Source organism: Homalodisca vitripennis, chromosome 7 (assembly GCF_021130785.1).
Source record: "Homalodisca vitripennis isolate AUS2020 chromosome 7, UT_GWSS_2.1, whole genome shotgun sequence".
Taxonomy (NCBI): Eukaryota; Metazoa; Arthropoda; class Insecta; order Hemiptera; family Cicadellidae; genus Homalodisca; species Homalodisca vitripennis.
The window spans coordinates 137,912,087-137,924,812 of NC_060213.1; the positions used below are offsets into that span (position 1 = coordinate 137,912,087).

At 35.0% G+C, this 12,726-nt stretch overlaps 1 protein-coding gene across 2 annotated transcripts in view; it reads left to right on the plus strand.

The window, feature by feature from the left end:
- LOC124366407 (neprilysin-1-like) overlaps positions 1-12,726 on the plus strand; it is a 157,044-nt gene that overhangs the window by 23,780 nt on the left and 120,538 nt on the right. The window contains exon 1 of one of the 2 annotated variants that reach the window (XM_046822934.1): positions 998-1,050. The exons of the other annotated variant lie outside the window; for it this stretch is intronic. The gene's annotated coding sequence lies outside the window, so the exon portion shown is untranslated. Of the gene's footprint in view, positions 1-997; positions 1,051-12,726 lie in introns of those variants that run through there. 2 annotated transcript variants of the gene reach the window in all.

The window sequence follows — 12,726 nt, forward strand, 5'->3', positions numbered from 1 at the left end:
TTGAAATCGGCCAAGCCGTTTGGTATCAGCAGTCAATAATGTAATTTATTACACAACAATTATTAGTCTACAAACTACTGTACTACTGCTAATAACACAACACCATTACTTACTGAATGCAATGTTATTGCCAAAAAGCAAAAGGTTTAGTGTAATAATAACATAATTACTATTTTCGCTATTAGTATTATTGAAAGTAAACAGGAAAAGCAAGTGTCTTATCATTCTGTTATCTTTCTTATCTACAGTATTGTTGGAGACTGGTCAGGTAAGCGGTTATCTCTGGTCATGTTTCAACACACCAAACATTTGGGAATGCGGTTTCATTTGTTTAGTGACAGTGGTGTTCGAAGAACTTGCTAGATTTACTTGGTCCCATTGTGACGCCGGTACTTGAATCTTCCGTCTTTGCAGTACTTGCATTTAATGCTAGAATCACTCATCGAATATTTATGGAAAGTGTTTCATGGCACTACTTTTTTGACGTTTGTCATCGTTCTCGATCTTTTATCAGTGAACCGCCGCGCCGCAAACATTCGAAACAATTCTGTAACCTTCATAAATAATGTGCAACAATCATTATTAGATTGAAATATTCTTATTCGTGGGCCAATCTACTGGTAAACCGTTTCTATTAAGGTTTTATTTGGAATAAATTAATTTATCCTCACATCTTAGAGAACTTTCTCACTTTCTCACTCACCTTCTCAACTCACTTTCTCATAACCTCATTCATTAGTGTTTACAGTCTACTTATTCAGGCCAACTTAAAACATTTCCAAACAAGCATTTAGTTAACTGTTACAATTCTTGTTCAAGACTGAGCACAAATATTAAGTTTAAACTTACTCTTTAGGAAAATTAAAAAAAGGTCCTTCAAAATTTTGCAATGTGCATATGAATTATTTTTTTAAATTTTGTATCAAGTTTATATTTGACGTTGGAAGAACTGTGAAGGAAACAGGATTTTCCGGACATTTGCCATCGTTCAGTGATACAAAAAATCAGTATCACTACGTTTCGAGATTTGCAATCTGATCTCTTCTTCAGGTAAATAACTAACCTGACACATAATTACAAAACTAGGTTACAATAATTATTATAATTATAATTACAAATTCAAATCGGTCTTGGCGCGATGAGCTCCAGACTCCTCAGCACTGCCAGGACACTGTAGAGTGTAGACAATGTTACCGTGTCATCCGCTTAGTTACGATCCTCTGTGCAGTTCTTTGTGAGGCAGTTCGAATGCCACCGTGACCAAAGCAGTTCGTGTTAAATCAACCGACACCAGAGATCGATCGTTCACATAGACCGTAGTAAAAAAAGTCATTACTTTGATATTATCTCTGTCCCTATCTACTACTTTTTACTACGCCATGTAATTTAGATACTATCTCGAGGAATGTTTTTCTTTCTTCACCGGAAGTTGGAGAAGGCACCACCGAAGACCGTATTGATGGCCAAGGACATTTCCGATCGGTACTTTCTTGGCCTCAGATCACGTCCAGATCGTCCATCGTGATCTGACGGAACAGTTGGACGATCTGGACGTGATCTGGATCAGGAAAGTACCGATTGATAATACCCTCGACCATCAGGGCAGGCTTCTGTGGCGCCTTTGGCGCCACCCCTCACCGGAGAAGGAAAACAAAGAAAAGTACATCCCTCGAGATCGTAACTAAATTCAAGTCCAGATCACGTTGAGCGCTCGTAAAGTTAATCTTTACTTGATCAATTTACAATATGTACCTTGTTGTTATACGTATTTACCAACTTATATATAGCCTAACAACGAACAGTAGATAGGGGCAGAGTGGCGTTCGGGTAATACCAAAGTACCAAAAAGTCAAAATGCAAATTCAGGGAGTAAAACCTCAAAATTGTTTACCGACCGGAAAACAGGTTTGAGGTTAGGTTCGCTCAATCACAGCACGGTGGGGAGGGGGGCTGCTCGTACATTTTGATTAGTAATCTTCAAAACAAGCTCCAGTTTCCACGGAGGCTTTTATTGGCTAAGCGTTAGCGTAGCCTATCTTTCGAGGTGCTGGGAAAACTTAATTTCCCACTGTTAGTCTGTCTGTACGAAATCTTAAAAAAATGAACCATCGACTTTAAACCTTGAACGAAGCTTCATTTCTATAAGGTCAACACCAAGTTCGTTGATGGTGCATGGGATTCGAATGAGCGTCAGTGAAAACATTTTTACGTTGGTTTTATGGGTAACCTTGAAGCCAATGAGACAATCGCAAGATAAATACATTTTTAAACAAAGTGATATGTTTTAGTTTAGTATGTCATTTACTGCAGTTTACATAATAACACGTGTAGCTTTGAACTACAGAGATCATGTTACGTGACAAGTGACGTAGCGTATTCCTACATTGTTTATTGTTATCCACAATCGTATTTATTGTTATTTGGTCGTTATTGTTAATTTAACTTTTTGCTTTTTTATTAAAGTTACTGTATACGTAAAAGTGTGTGTATTTGTACTCTATAAATTGGCTGTCTTCTTGTAAATAATTAAAATAAAATGAAACCAGTTTACAAATGGGTTTTTCTTGTATATTTAAAACTTCTGAACACAAAACAGTTGCACATTTACTTATTTAGATCAGAGTGGAAAAATTGGCTGACAAGGACTAAAATTGTGTGTTTATACTACCTTGAACTCCTTTCTGTTTAATTTGTTTAAACCAGTCTGTACATATTATTTTTTTAGTATGAGGCTGTCAGAAAACCATGTATCCGAGTACCCATTTATTCTTTTTTTAAGGAGAAACCGATTCCCTTTTAAGCCTTATTCTTCCCGTCTTCATGGGCCACTGGCCTGTGCGAGGATCTTATCAAACAGAATAAGGGGGAGAGTCGATACAGTACAAGGTCGATGGTACTGGTAAAAAGTGCAACGGTCACAGACAGAATTCGAACCTGCGCTATCCCTAACTCGGACCAAAAATCCAACATCTTAGACCGCTCGGCCATCGGCACTCCAAAAAAAAAACTCCCAAAAACACTTCGCAATCGGAGCAGGTAAGAAGTAAAAATGACTAAAACGGAGCAAATTTGGGTAATTTTGTAATGCGATTAGGCGTAATTAACCAAAAACGGGGATTATTTTCGTGATTTTTCAAAATTGTTTAATTATTCAGCTTATATTTAATCACAATAAATCAATCGAATTGATTGTGGAAACAACGGATAGAAGGAGTAATACAGAGAGAACGATTTGTTGTAAAAGCAACAAAGTAACTAATCCAGCTAATCCGGATTATTTCCAGAATCTGTTCAGAGCTAAAAGCACGTTCTTCGTCTTATCAGGAAACGATACAACTTTGAGCTTCAACTTCATCGCCTGTTCCGAGAGCTAATTTTAACTTTGTAAAATCACAGTTTAGTTTTACGTGAAATCGATAGAGAATTTGTTCTAGTAATGAATTAATTGTCAAATACGCCAATTTTTTAGGATCAAAATGAGATGGTATTAAAAATGTCGAAAATATAAAAATCTCTTGTAAGAGATGTGGGTAAGGAAGGGTGTGATGTATCTGTAAGAAGTGTCTGTGAACAGTTTTTAAAAGAGAAGTGTTTTGGAAACGTATTATTACAGAGGTACGGAAAAACCCATCCTTGTCTTTGAAATTAAATTTGTAATGCCTTACTCATCGCTTATTAAATCTCTAGAATTATGATGTTACATTTACCTGCCTGGAGTGTTTCCTTTCACCAGAGCTTCGGAGCAGATTTTGGTGCAAACACCATCAAAAGTTAATGACTGAAAATTGTTATTCTTGACGAACGTATGTAAAAGGTTATTCTAACGTATTTCCACATCGATTCTTCCTGTATTTGGGCAATAATTGTTCTAAAATTTAGAAAAAAAACAAAAGTTGTGAACATAGTAATCGATTAAAACTGAATTGATAACAGCATATCGATTTCAAATTTTGTTGAAATGGATTTTCCTATACTAAAAAGCGAAATGTACAAGACTAAAATGTAGAATTATAGGGTTAAAGTTATTAGATTAAATATCATTATAATTTAAGAAAATATGTTGATAATCACATTAGGCTCATAATGTAAACTATAACAACAGTGATTTCGGCTCATTTCGGTGATCTGAGTTGAAAGGACCGAATCATTCCAAAGAGTCGTTCCTGCCATCATGACTCGACTAGACGTAGCCTATAACGAGTAACAGGTTTATCAAGCGATAACTATTACCGGAATAACTATACTAGGTTAGCTGGTAACAGGTTACTGGAACATAATGCCAACTAACCACATTATTAAAAAGTAACGTTATTTCCCAACTGTATACTCGACTGGAAGCAGGTTCATGTTTGCAAACGCAACGCGTTGGCTTAGAGCGCTCCCCGTGGCCATCAAGATAACCTGGCCAGTGGACTAAATCATGACGTCATCGCTGGTAGTCTGGACGCTTGCCTATAGCTGGAGGGGGTAACCTGCGTCGTTTTCTGATTTGTAACAGGCATTTTTAAACGGTTCAATGAAAATTGACGTAAACAGTGTGTACTCTCTCAAAGGGAAATTCCCTTGTTGACTTCTTTTTTTAAATTCTTTTTTGACGATGGAAGGATTGTGAAGGGTTTTCTGGACATATGCAATCGTCCAGTGATACAAAAAATCAGTAACACTACGTTTCGAGATCCGTAATCCGCGTTGTGACAACGTTCTGGTTTGATTTGTTTATTTTAACCTAGTTTGTAATTATGAGTTAGGTTAGTTATTTACTTGAAGAAGACATCAGATTGCAGTTCTCGAAACGTAGTGTAACTGTATTTTTCAATTGACAATACCACATCTTGAATTTTTCTACGTTTTGGATCAAGTAACATTATGTCACTTTTAAAAATTTTAATTTTGTGATTATGACGTTGGTTTTAAAAATTGTTACACTCAAGTTCAAAAGTTTAAACAATATATCACAGTTATACATTAAACTTAATTTTTACCGTGGGTGACTACCTGTGCTGTGCTTTTTAAGCCAGTCTCTATAGTAATTTCTTTTATTAATATTGTTGTACCTGTACATAAAGAGCAAATAATAAAATAAGCCCAAGGTATAGATACGATATAATTAACAAAATCTACTATTCACAAAAATTAATAATTGCATTGTACTAATTTTCCAAAAATGTTACTGACCGACTTTGCGGAATGACAAAGTTGTATGAATAAAAATAACTGCGTAATATGTCTTACTATTACGTTAACAATCAATTAGAAACAATAATTACAATGACGTCATAGTAATAATATCCTTTATTAGTTAAAATAGCTCCGAAAGTTTCTAAATACAGTGTAATCGAACTGCTGCAACAATAATAATTTGGTTATCCAGGCCAAAAGAGGCAACTGCACCATTGGGCAGTTATATTGTTGTTAATACAATAGGCCGAGAGTGAAACTATTTCCCTTTCCCGAACCAGTGTTGCGCGCCAGTTATTCGTCGAACTCCGGGCAACTATGATCGCTTGTCAATACAAAGCACATTATTAAAATTTCATGAAAAAGAAACATAAATAATTTTTTCCCTTGGTACATAATAAATTTACAGTTCTTTAAAATGCTGAATCTTTGTAAAATATATTGTGTCAAATAACGAGAACATGTTTATCAAAGAGCGTATGTAAGCCATACTTAAGTCCAAGGGGTTTATTAGTATACAAGATACTAGTAGAATTGTGATGGAAGGAACGACTCTGGAATGATTCGGTTCAGTTAACTTAGATCACCGAAATGTACCAGTTCTTCAGATCACTGACGTTCAGCTCATTTTATGAGCCTAATGTGATCGTCAACATAATCTTTTCTTAAATTATAATGATATTTAGTCAAATAACTTCACTAAGATAAGTGAAGATCCTAGTATTTCAAATGGTATATGTACTTGGATTTACCTTAGAGAGATATTTATCAAGGTATTTGAATTGTATGAAGCAATTTAAACAATTGTATGAAAAATTGTAATAAAACTACTAACAGCAATGGGTTTGATATTTACGTTGAGGTCTATGACAAAATTACACTGTAGTAAATATATAGTATGATAGTCTATTTTGTAATTATAATAATCCCATTAATTTCCTTTTTGGCTGAGCTTTAGCGAAGCCTGTGACTCGAGGGATGGAAAATTATTATTTCTGTCTATTCGTCTCTGTGTACGAACGATATCTCGAAAATGAACAGACCAAAAGGCTTGGCATTTTGTATGAAGCACCATTTCTATATAGGCAACACTGAGTTCGATGATGGTACATGTCAGTACATTTGATTAGGCTGAGCGTTAGCGAATATTTTTACAATGATCTGATAGGTAATAATGATGGCTACAAAGAAAATCGCGGGAGAAATAAATGTGTTAACAAATTGAGTACAGGATAATCATACGCAATTTTAACATGTGCGACCAACTACTGCAATTCATACAGCATGACCTTTTTGGCGACTTGGCGTGTAGAATTTTACTATTTAAACACTGATATGAAATCTAATTCAGTGAAAGTGTGAGTGTATAATGTGGCAAGTTTCATCTGTAGGCCTGAAATATTCCAAGAAACTTCATTTTTACGTAGACAAGAATGAGTTATATTTTTGAGCAAACCCAAGAAACTTCATTTTTACGTAGACAAGAATGAGTTATATTTTTTGAGCAAATCCAAAGAAACTTAATGTTTACGTAGACAAGAATAAGTTACATTTTTGAGCAAATCCAAAGAAACTTAATTTTTACGTAGACAAGAATGATTTATATTATGGAGCGTATCAAAGAAACTTCATTTTTACGTAGACAAGAATGAGTTATATTTTTTAGCAAATCCAAAAAACTTAATTTTTACGTAGGAAAGAATGAGTTATATTATGGAGCATGTCCAAGAAACTTCATTTTTACATAGGAAATGATTGAGTATCAAGTATGGCAAACAACGGTGTTTAGGCTGAGCGTCACTGACGCTTATCACTTATTACGCAAATACAATTTCTCTTTTGTCTGCCGAGAAGACAAAAACCTTTTATTTGATTTTATTCTGCTTATTTATCAGCAAAACATCTGGAGAATGGAATTAGCTATACAGATTTTAAATTTTGCATGCAACCTGTTACGCGACACGAGGTGGTGCGTACTTTTGTATCCTTAAGGAACGCTATAGGGTTTTACACCATAAGGACAGTTATAAACCCTAAGTACTCTTCCGTCTTACGTTTGATAGTAGAATTGTATAAGATGTCTCTCTTCGAAACGTTTTTAAAAAGTGTTCCAGTATCTGTGTGTATTTTTGATATATTCAAACGATGAATTATGAATGTTTGGAATTTGTTCAATTTATATAAGAGCAAAATCGAAAGAGCTAAAAGGGTCATAGATGATATATCAATAACATCCTTAAAATTAAACATCTTTCATTAATACATGACAATACTCAATGCGTTAAAGTATTTGAGGGATAACATTGTCACATATCTCCCTATTTAAAATCAAAATAACCGCGTGTAGCCTACAGTGATTAATGAAATAAAGAATATAAATAATAGAGTCAAATTCCAATGCATGTTTAAAAACTCTAATCGGATTTTGATCAGAGTTTATTGTTACCCTCAGAATAAAACGTGAGCAGACTGTTTAGATCAATGTATGTACAGAGAGAATAGACTTGGACCTTAACGGGTAACAAAAGCTTGGGTTGAAAAATGGTCTCTGACGCAGTTTACATCTCGTTAGGGCAGAAATTGTGACCATCGGTGCAGATCGACTTCCTGCCCTCAGAATCTTCTCTCTCCGCACGGTCCAGATTTTTCAGGCATCCAGTTCATTGCTGAAAATATTTTTCCACGTTGCTGTCCTCAAATTAAAGAATTTAAAAAATAGTTTACAAAACAAGTCTTATGGCCATATGTGAGGTTTAACGATCCTCAGATAAGATAATTAATTAATAGTTGATTCTCCAAGGAAGGTAAGAGAGATACAGACAGATTAATGTGGAATCCGAACTAGTTCAGTGTTAGCAGCATTAAATAAGTTATATTTATTTTTAAAGATATCGATGCACTAATTTTAATGCAATCATACAATATTTTGAATCAACTGATTGAAAACCAATCAATGGTCCTTTTTGAAAATGAATTGAAAAGAACTTCCACTGTATGGAAACTTCTTTCGATCTTCTTGCTTATGACAGTGAATGCATTTGGCGTTTAATGGCCATATTGTTTATATCCACATTGGGAATCAACACATGATGTAAAGTAGCTATGGTGGGAAGTTGATTGAATGAGAATGTTGAGTTTAGCTTCAATTCACCTTCCCCTTAGTGCTGCAGCGTTTGAAACGTGACGCTGTCTCAGACTTGCCTCCTGCAATTTGGAGTCATGTTCGTCTGAAGTGACCCGAAAAAAGTCGGCGACGAAGAAGCTCAAAACGAACTCTATGTATCGTTTTTAAAACTTCATTACTACGTTTAAAAATCAAATTCAAAACTGTATTAGCCATAATTTTGTTTTGTAATCTAAATTCCTCCTTACAGACACCTCCTTGTATTGACCACTATCTAATTAGCTGTATTCACTAAAATCTACATTCAGACTTATCCGTCTAAATGTTTCCAGTAAAAATAACTTAAATGGCTCTAAATGCCAAGTGGGGAAAATAGTTATTAAAAATGATCGAAAATTGCAACATTTTTACACTTAACCATTAAAAAAATACGATATTTTCGCGGTTAACATTTTCTTAGCTATTATAGTCATAAATGCAACTAAAATTAGTTAATTATACAACATTTATGTGTAGAAATTTCGGTTAATGATTCTGAAACATGTAAACAATGCCAATTTTGTCGTGCATTGTGACAGTTTAAAAGCTAACATCTACATTATTTTATTAACGTACTTTAACGGTTCTGGTGGGGTAAGTTTTTTGTAATTAGATTTATGAAACTTTATTGTTCTTCGAACATTTTTATAATCTTAGTTGTCACGGTATAAGTCATAAAAACTTCAACCATCCGATATCTTAAAACGTGACATGATAATATAATATTAATTTTTCTCTTTGTTTGAGACTACAAAAATTTTATTTTTGCCAAATCTGAGTTTTTAATATTTAACATTCCAGGAATAAAAAGCATTTCTGACCAATGTTTTTATATTTTTTTGTTTCGACGCGACTATCATATTCCCAAAATATCTTCGTGAACACCCTTAGTAAGGTGTAATAAACTACGAGAACTTAAAAAAAGAAGTTGACATCAACATGAAGGGAAAGTTTTATTAAATGATTTAGTTTGTAGGCAATACCCCAAAAACATTGGAACCACCGGGCCCACCCCACAAGATATTATTTTAGTTAATTATCATTCTATTTTGGTAGCAACGTGGTAAATCATATTTTTATTTTAAAATCTAAGAATGGTGCTTGTAGATTTTATTAGCTATAATTAAAATTATAAGTAAACTTTGCAATACCGGATATTTATTACTGCGACCTCAAAGGTCTCCAACCTCTTGTGTTTCGTACACTCGGTACCAACTGATTTTGACTTTATATACTTACCGTACTCAGTTAGATGGTTTGCTAAACTTTGTCCTTGGAAAAGTCGTTGTTCCGATATGTCTACGTAAACTGTGTTGTAAACTCGGACGTAACCGCAGTTGTTCACACAGTTCACAGTTCAAATATGTTTATTTATTAACAGTTTTTTATTTGATACATGGTCCCATGTGCCTGACACAGCACGTGCGGGACTCTGAGTTGTGGAGGTAAACGCAGCAGTCTGACGTACGGCATAGCCTTCGATGGTTAATTCCGTCAAACTTTTATTTGACTTAGTAAAAACCCAGTGTGAGATGGCCCTCGTAAAAGGAATAGTAAAGCTCATTCTTATCAGGGATTGGAAAGAGCAACAACCTTCGCGACGTAAATACGTAATACGTTTAAAATATGTTCCTTCCCAAACCTACGCCAATCAGACTTTGGAGTTATTGCTTGGGTTCTCTTGCTTGACCTTCACCATAATGAACTGAATTGTAAAAACCACCCCTATCGGAGATAGCTGAAAGCAACAGTTGTCGTAAATACCTAATACGTGACTCCTCAAAACGACATCGATCAGGCGTTGGAGTGATTGCTTGTGTTCTCTTGATCTTGAAGAGCCACTATGAAATTGTTCATTATAAACCATATTGTAAAACTCATTCTTATCGGAAACAGGGAAAAACGGTCGTCGACGTAAATATGTAATACGTTTAAAATATGTTCCGTCCCAAACCGACGCCAATCAGATTTTGGAGTTATTGCTTGGGTTCTCTTGCTTGACCTTCACCAAACTGAACTGAATCGTAAAATCCACCCCTATAGGAGATAGCTGAAAACAACAGTTGTCATAAATACCTAATACGTTCCTTCTCAACACGATATCGGTAAGGCATTGGAGTGGTTGCTTGTGTTCTCTTGACCTCGATAAAAGCCACTGTTGAGATTGTTAGTCGTAAAATGAACTGTAAAACCCATCCTTATCTGGAATACAGAAGAGAATAGTGGTCGTTGTAAATACCTAATACGTTCCACCTCAAAACGACATTGGTAGGTGCTGGAGTGATTGCTTGTGTTCTCTTGCCCTCGATAAAAGTAAATGTTGTCATTGTTAGTCATAAACTAAACTGTAAAACCCATCATTATCTGGAATACAGAAGAGAAGAGCAGTCATTGTAAATACCTAATACGTTCCACCTCAAAACGACATTGGCAGGGGCTGGAGTGATTGCTCGTGTTCTCTTGATCTTGATAAAGCCCACTGTAAAGATTGTTCGCCGTTAAATCCACCCCTGTCGGAAATGGGGAAAAGGAACAATCGTCGTAAATACCTTATACTATTCTTCTCAAAACGATACCGGTCAGGCCTTGGATTGATTGCTTGTGTTGTTCTCTTGACCTCGCTGAAAAGCCACTGTTGAGATTGTTCGTCGTAAACTGAATCGTAAAATCCTCCCTTATCGGGGTTAGGGAGGAGCAACAGCTGTCGTAAACAGTTTGCAGCCCTCGACATGTGTTTGTAGATCACCAGCGGACTAGTATCGATTGTGTGCTCTCGTGACCTTGACGAAGTTCGCAGAAGTGTACTTGAGCCAGATGTGTATTATCTGTATAGTGGCTAGCGGACGAATCCTGTTTTTGTAAAGTCAGATCAATAGTCTTCTTTTGGTAGTTCGAATCACGTGATTCTTGTAATTTGTGGAGTCTGACAGTTAGTTGTAACTTGTTGAGAACATATTTCAGTTTTAAAATATGGTAATCGGGTAGTAAATACCGTAATGTTATATAAATTGTATTCTGAACTAACTAGAGTACAATAATTTATAAATAATAAATGTTTTGTAAGAAATCCCAGTATGCTAAAATTATCCGGGAATAAGTAATAATATCTTTTTAATCTTTTATTGTTTTTTAAGAGGATTCCTTCTTTTAAATTAACGTTCTCTGGATAAAAATCTGAATTATTAATTTTATAACGTAACAGTATGGATTATCTGTATAGGCGTTGTTTCTCTAATTTATTCAATTGACCAGGGCGTTCTACTTATAGTAAATTCAGTTTTTTGTTTGGTTTAGCCATAAACTTTACGGAAAATTTCAAAAATGAACGACGCCTAGGAAAAAAACATGACCTTTTAAAACTTATTTAAGTCAATGTGTGGTAGCCTATAATGACAAATACACAGACCTGATTCGCCCGTGTAGAGCCTTTCAAGTTTTGTTTTAGACTCTGAAAGTAATGGGAGATTAGAAAATAACGCATATTTCGAAAATGTGTCTTATTCCACATTGTATAATGATAGCTATTTTATTAATTTCATCCCAAATAATATTTTGATTAAAAATATAGGTATTGAAGTATTGAAATAAAAACATAAATATTTGTCGACGCACCCTACAACCAAGTATGTACAGTAAGTCATTGCTATGATATTATAGTACAGTATTAAAATATTGTACTATTCGTTCCCAGAAGAAGAGTATATTTTCATAATATTCTAGGAAAATAGTAAGCTAATGTTGCGCGAGATAACATTTGAATTTAGAGACTGCCAGGGGTGTGAGAGGAGGGGGGGGGGACTAGTGCGTTATTGCCAGTTCGTTCAGATTGTTTGTTTTGGCTCCGGACAACGTACGTTTGAAATGCCGGGAGCGTTCGATATTAAACCCTCGAACTCAGGCTTCATTGCTGTTATTGGTCTTTTAGTGAGTTTAGAGTTCTTTCGCATTTTAGGTGATGGAATCGAAAGTCAAAAGAATAGAAAATAAAGTATCGATTCTTACAGTATTGTCTAAATTTAAATTTAATTGAAGTATTATACGATTTAGGCATTAACATTTTGAAATTTAAGAGGAACAGACCACTTTATCATCCTTGTACTTGGTAATGTTGATTTAGGTAAATACACTACAGTTGCCCGCACAAAAACAGTCCGATGGTGGCTGTTGGGATTTCATCCCCCCTCTACACCCCGCAACCAACATTGTTGCCAGTTCTACGTGTACGACAAATTTATCCTCTGTTCCAATAAAAAGACGTCATTGTATGTTATCTAAGACAACAAATTTACGTATAGTGGATTGAATCATCTTTTTTTTTTTTTTTTTTTAGATAAAGTGTAAATCAAACAGACAATAGTGACCATAGTACGTCATCGCGGGAACAA